This window comes from Pimephales promelas, chromosome 17 (assembly GCF_988280905.1).
Source record: "Pimephales promelas chromosome 17, fPimPro1.hap1.1, whole genome shotgun sequence".
In the NCBI taxonomy this organism is placed as follows: Eukaryota; Metazoa; Chordata; class Actinopteri; order Cypriniformes; family Leuciscidae; genus Pimephales; species Pimephales promelas.
In genome coordinates, this window is record NC_142785.1 from 8,165,762 (window position 1) to 8,171,761 (window position 6,000).

The following is a 6,000-nucleotide window of genomic DNA, read 5'->3' on the forward strand; positions in this document are numbered from 1 at the left end:
GATACAGTCCCTCTCTCTGTCTCTCTCCCTCTCATGCTGTTGCTTTCTTTCCTTTTCTATCCCCCACTCTCCTTACATGTCCTAATTACTTTACTTCCATGACGATAATGTGTCTTTCTTAACAGCATGTGGTTCAGAACAAATCCCTAACGATAATGTTTGAGGATCTAAACTGCGCTGCTTTGCAAAGCTCTGTGCTGGATTATGCCAAAAATTATTGTAACTGTGAGATTTTTTTTTTTTGCCCTAATATTGCCATCCAGTTCACCTAATGTGAATGGTTTCAGTTCTGTTTGGTAAACCGGTTAACCGGGTTTAACCCGGTTTAAACAGGTTAACCGGGATTAAATGCATTATGCAGATTTTTCCACTAATTTGGGCAGAAAATGCTGACCTATAACCCAAAAAGCAGTAGTACAGTAGAGGTGTACTGTGAAATCCCCTTGGTTCAATGTCCAAAGAGTAAAAAAAAAAAAAAATCCCCAAACAAACCTAGAGTCCATGACCAAAAATCCATGTGGAGTTGTCCATTAGTTGACAAATCCAAAACATCCGCATCTATGGCAACATTACTGTTACAAAGGGAAAGAAAACAAACAAAGGTTCGAGCAAAAGGCCAATTTTTTATGTTAATCCAACAGTGGCCTAAATGTGCCTGTTTGGTTAATGGAAAACAGCGTTACACAGTTCTTTTACTCTTTGTGTTCTTTGTGTTATGTTGGTTTGATATAATTTTGACAAACTTATACCATTTTTAAGAAAAGGTCAAAAAAGGTTGTGTGTTGTGGTAAAAACATATAACATTATTTGTTGTATTTCAGCATATCATAACTTGTATTTTGAGCATATCATAATTCTTAAAAAAATAAAATGAAAAAGAATATATATATATATATATATATATATATACATATTAGGGCTGTAATATAATAACATATAATAATTTAAGAAAAAAATATTATTTCTATAGAAAATATTTATATTTATATATAATATAAATTATATATAAATCTATATACAGTATATACATGAAAATATTTCTTAAATATATACAAGCATGTGTGTGTATTTATATATATATATATATATATACTTATACACACAGTGCACCCACATTTATTATGTAAACAAAAACTTTTATTTTGGATGCGATTAATCACGATTAATCATTTGACAGCCCTAATACATATATACATTTTTTTTTTTTACTTTAATATTTTTATTGTGTGGTAACCGTTTTATAATTAGGTACGTGTATATATACACTCACCGGCCACTTTATTAGGTACACCTGTCCAACTGCGCGTTAACACTTAATTTCTAAGCAGCCAATCACATGGCGGCAACTCAGTGCATTTAGGCATGTAGACATGGTCAAGACAATCTCCTGCAGTTCAAACCGAGCATCAGTATGGGGAAGAAAGGTGATTTGAGTGACTTTGAACGTGGCATGATTGTTGGTGCCAGAAGGGCTGGTCTGAGTATTTCAGAAACTGCTAATCTACTGGGATTTTCACGCACAACCATCTCTAGGGTTTACAGAGAATGGTCCGAAAAAGAAAAAAAATCCAGTGAGCGGCAGTTCTGTGGGCGGAAATGCCTTGTTGATGCCAGAGGTCAGAGGAGAATGGCCAGACTGGTTCGAGCTGATAGAAGGGCAACAGTGACTCAAATAACCACCCGTTACAACCAAGGTGGGCAGAAGAGCATCTCTGAACGCACAGTACGTCGAACTTTGAGGCAGATGGGCTACAGCAGCAGAAGACCACACCGGGTGCCACTCCTTTCAGCTAAGAACAGGAAACTGAGGCTACAATTTGCACAAGCTCATCGAAATTGGACAATAGAAGATTGGAAAAACGTTGCCTGGTCTGATGAGTCTCGATTTCTGCTGCGACATTCGGATGGTAGGGTCAGAATTTGGCGTCTACAACATGAAAGCATGGATCCATCCTGCCTTGTATCAACGGTTCAGGCTGGTGGTGGTGGTGTCATGGTGTGGGGAATATTTTCTTGGCACTCTTTGGGCCCCTTGGTACCAATTGAGCATCGTTGCAACGCCACAGCCTACCTGAGTATTGTTGCTGACCATGTCCATCCCTTTATGACCACAATGTACCCAACTTCTGATGGCTACTTTCAGCAGGATAATGCGCCATGTCATAAAGCTGGAATCATCTCAGACTGGTTTCTTGAACATGACAATGAGTTCGCTGTACTCAAATGGCCTCCACAGTCACCAGATCTCAATCCAATAGAGCATTTTTGGGATGTGGTGGAACGGGAGATTCACATCATGGATGTGCAGCCGACAAATCTGCGGCAACTGTGTGATGCCATCATGTCAATATGGACCAAACTCCCTGAGGAATGCTTCCAGCACCTTGTTGAATCTATGCCACGAAGAATTGAGGCAGTTCTGAAGGCAAAAGGGGGTCCAACCCGTTACTAGCATGGGGTACCTAATAAAGTATATATATATATATATATATATATATATACTTTAAGCACTCCCTTCCAAACAATAAAGTTAAAAAAATATAATGACATTGACCCACTTAATATTTCCTATTAGAGATGGATAGTTCTGAACTTACATCACAGTTGAACAATCCTTTGTATCTATGATACAACTTTTGCTGTTTAATTCAAATTTTAGTTTGAGATATCAATTTTGTGTAAAAAGAGTTTATACTTCCCTCAAGCAACAACAACAAAAAAATCATCCATCCTCATACAGTATATTAAATTTTCAGTATACATAATCAAATGTATTCAAAGAATGTTATGATCAGAATGTCAAAATGTTCCGACTGAAGTTAATATTCTCATTAAACACTCAAACACAAACAAGTACGGTACATTATAATTCTAGTGGGGTTCAGAGGAGTTCAGTGTCAAAAAAACTTTTTAAGACTGAACAGAAGCGATTGAATTCTTCTCCATAGACTCCGTCTGACTGTTTATACTCAAGGCTGTCTGAAATGCAATATACATGCTCCGTTCTATTGAAAGCAATATACCTTTGAACATCTAAATGAATAATACACTGCACATGAGACCAGGCTGAGAATATTGAATGTTTCTGTGGCATTGAGGAGACTGGAGGGAAATGATGGGAAATGTATGTGACCAGTCAAAACAAAGCAACAGACGTGTCCTTACATCTGATTGGCTGTGCCTCCCAGGCTCTCGCTCTCCCTTCCCCCACTCAGCCCCAAAATGAGCAGAAGTGCTCGCGCCAGCTCTCCCAGAGCTCTCTTCTGCCCTCTTTTCTGCAGTCTAAAGTCCAAAGCTGTAACAGATTTACAACTAGGGTAGGGCTATTGTGTGTAATACAGAGCGCTGGTCTAATCTGAGATGAAAAGGCTTTAGCCAAGCGTTAGATTGTCCTTGCTCAGGGCTCTGGCCAAATAACGTACTCTTCCTTTATAACACAGACCCATTATAAAGCTGAACGGCAGTAAAATGTCTAGCGAGTGAGAAGATAGCACTCAGACCACATTGGCAGGCCAACGTCTTTTTACTTTAAGGAAGTTGAAGACGGTCCAGACCAGGGTCAGAAATTCACATGTAATTCTCTTCGATGTCTAATAACGGCAAAATGCGTTTAGAAAAACGTTTTTCGACTCTTAATGACTAAATATCAAAATAAATCCAAAACACACTTTCTTCACTCCCTTGAAACGTAGACTACGAGAGCATTCTTGTTTATTTATTTTTGGATGAGCACATACCATCTCATTTTGTTTTTTGTTGTTTTTTTATTTATAATGAAATATTAATTCATAAATATCATTGTGTTTTGGGGAGTTGAATCAAAAGACTAATATTCTTTATTTGGATATCAGGACAGTTGAATTACCCTGACCATGTCGTACTTTATTTTAAGTTAAAATCATATAAAGTTAATACATTTCTGAACAGGAGCTGATAAAAATGGAACAATGATTTAAGATTGCCTTGGAAATAAACTATATGGGAGGGGGAAAAAAAAAAAACAAGCAAAACAACTTTAATGAGCAAAACTGTCTGGCTGCAGTCAGTAAGAGAGGCATGTGGTGTTTCAAGCTTACAGACATTAAGTGGTGTGTGTATGTGTGTGTGACGACTCCACTCCCCCGAGACTGAGTGTGCACACTTCCCCCAGAAGTTAAGGGTTAGGGTGTGCCACTGCCGCAGTACATGTACAACCAGTCTTCTCAGTACTCTTCTCCCTCACAAGAGGTTAGGCAATTTAACATACACTTAACCTGTCACTGAGCTCATACCAGAAGTCTTCTTACATCACGCCTGAGTCCAATTCATATGTGCATACCATGCATGAGCCCTCCAGCACAAATTATTTTAACTGCGAAACCCTTTTCGAGGTTTCATACAAACCCCTGATTCAGCATCTACCCAAAGGTAGTACTGTGCGCTCTCAATCTGCTCATCTTTACAGCACTGAACAGAGGGCTTTGAGCCATCATTTCCTGTGAAACAGCGGTCAGCGTTCGTCCATCCCCGACATCTGTTGTCCGTGCTCTCTGATCTGAGAATGCTTTTCTTATGACAACACAACCAGACCTCTGAAGCTACAGTAAAATGTTCACCATTTCAACTATTCAAATATGCATTTTTGGGATCTGGTGTCAAGATACACATGATTTGGGGGTGATGCAAATAAGCACCTCCATAGGAAAAACAGGAAAACAGTATCTTTTTATATAATGGAGTACACGGACATGACTAAATTGGGGCTGTCAAACGATTAATCGCGATTAATCGCATCCAAAATAAAAGTTTGTGTTTACATAATATATGTGGGTGCACTGTGTATAATTATTTTTTATATATAAATACACACACATGCTTGTATATATTTAAGAAATTATAGATAGATTTATATATAATTTATATTATATATAAATATTTTACAGTGTTGTAGTCGAGACCACCTCACTCGAGTCCGAGTCGACACCGAGTCCATAGAGAGTCGAGTCCGAGTCAAGACCGAGTCCATAGAGAGTCGAGTCCGAGTCGAGTCCGAGACCAGAGACGGTCGAGTCCGAGCCGAGACCGAGACCAGTGAGGGTTGATTACCTAATTTACTTTTATTTACTTAGAGAAATCCTTTTTTTTTTTCCTGAATATACTTAGAGTTTCAAAAATATGATCAGTTTAGGGTAAAAAGGCCACATAGTGGGTGGTGTTAAAAGTAATTTTATTACAATTTGTCATGCGCAGTTGCGCACTAGAAAATCACCAATCACTGGGCGTGTCAATCAATTTAAAGAAATATTTTATTAACATACATTAATAATCATGAAAAATATTTTTAATTGAACTCGAGTGGACTCAGGAATAATTCCGAGTCCTAAAAAAAAAATGTTCGAGTACGAGTCAATTCCGACTCCAAATGGACACGAGTCCATGACAAGACCAAGACCATTAAAATATGGTCTCGAGACCGAGTCCGAGACGAGTCCGAGTCTCGAGTACTACAACACTGATATTTTACACATAAATAATATTTTTTTCTTAAATATACATGCATGTGTGGGTATTTATATATGTACAAATTAATTATACACCGTGCACCCACATATATTATGTCTAAACAAACTTTTATTTTGGATGCGATTAATCGCGATTAATCGTTTGACAGCCCTAGATTAAATTATCAACTGTCTCAGATGTTTCTTGTGAAATTCCTTAATAGCAGGGTCCAAAATTAAAACTCTTTGGGCCCTATTTGAACAATCTAAACGCATGGTCTAAAGCGCACGGCACAAGTGAATCCACTTTTGCAAGTTTAACGACGAGAAAAGTTGTTGGCATGCCAGGTGCATGGACTAAAAGGGTTGTCCCTATTCTCTTAATGAGTCATGGGTGTGTTTTGGGGTCTAACATGCAATAAACCAATCAGAGTCTCATTTCCCATTTCCTTTAATAGCCAGTTTGCACGTGTCATGGCGGATTCGCTATTTACATGGCAGAATTTGCAAACGAAATAAC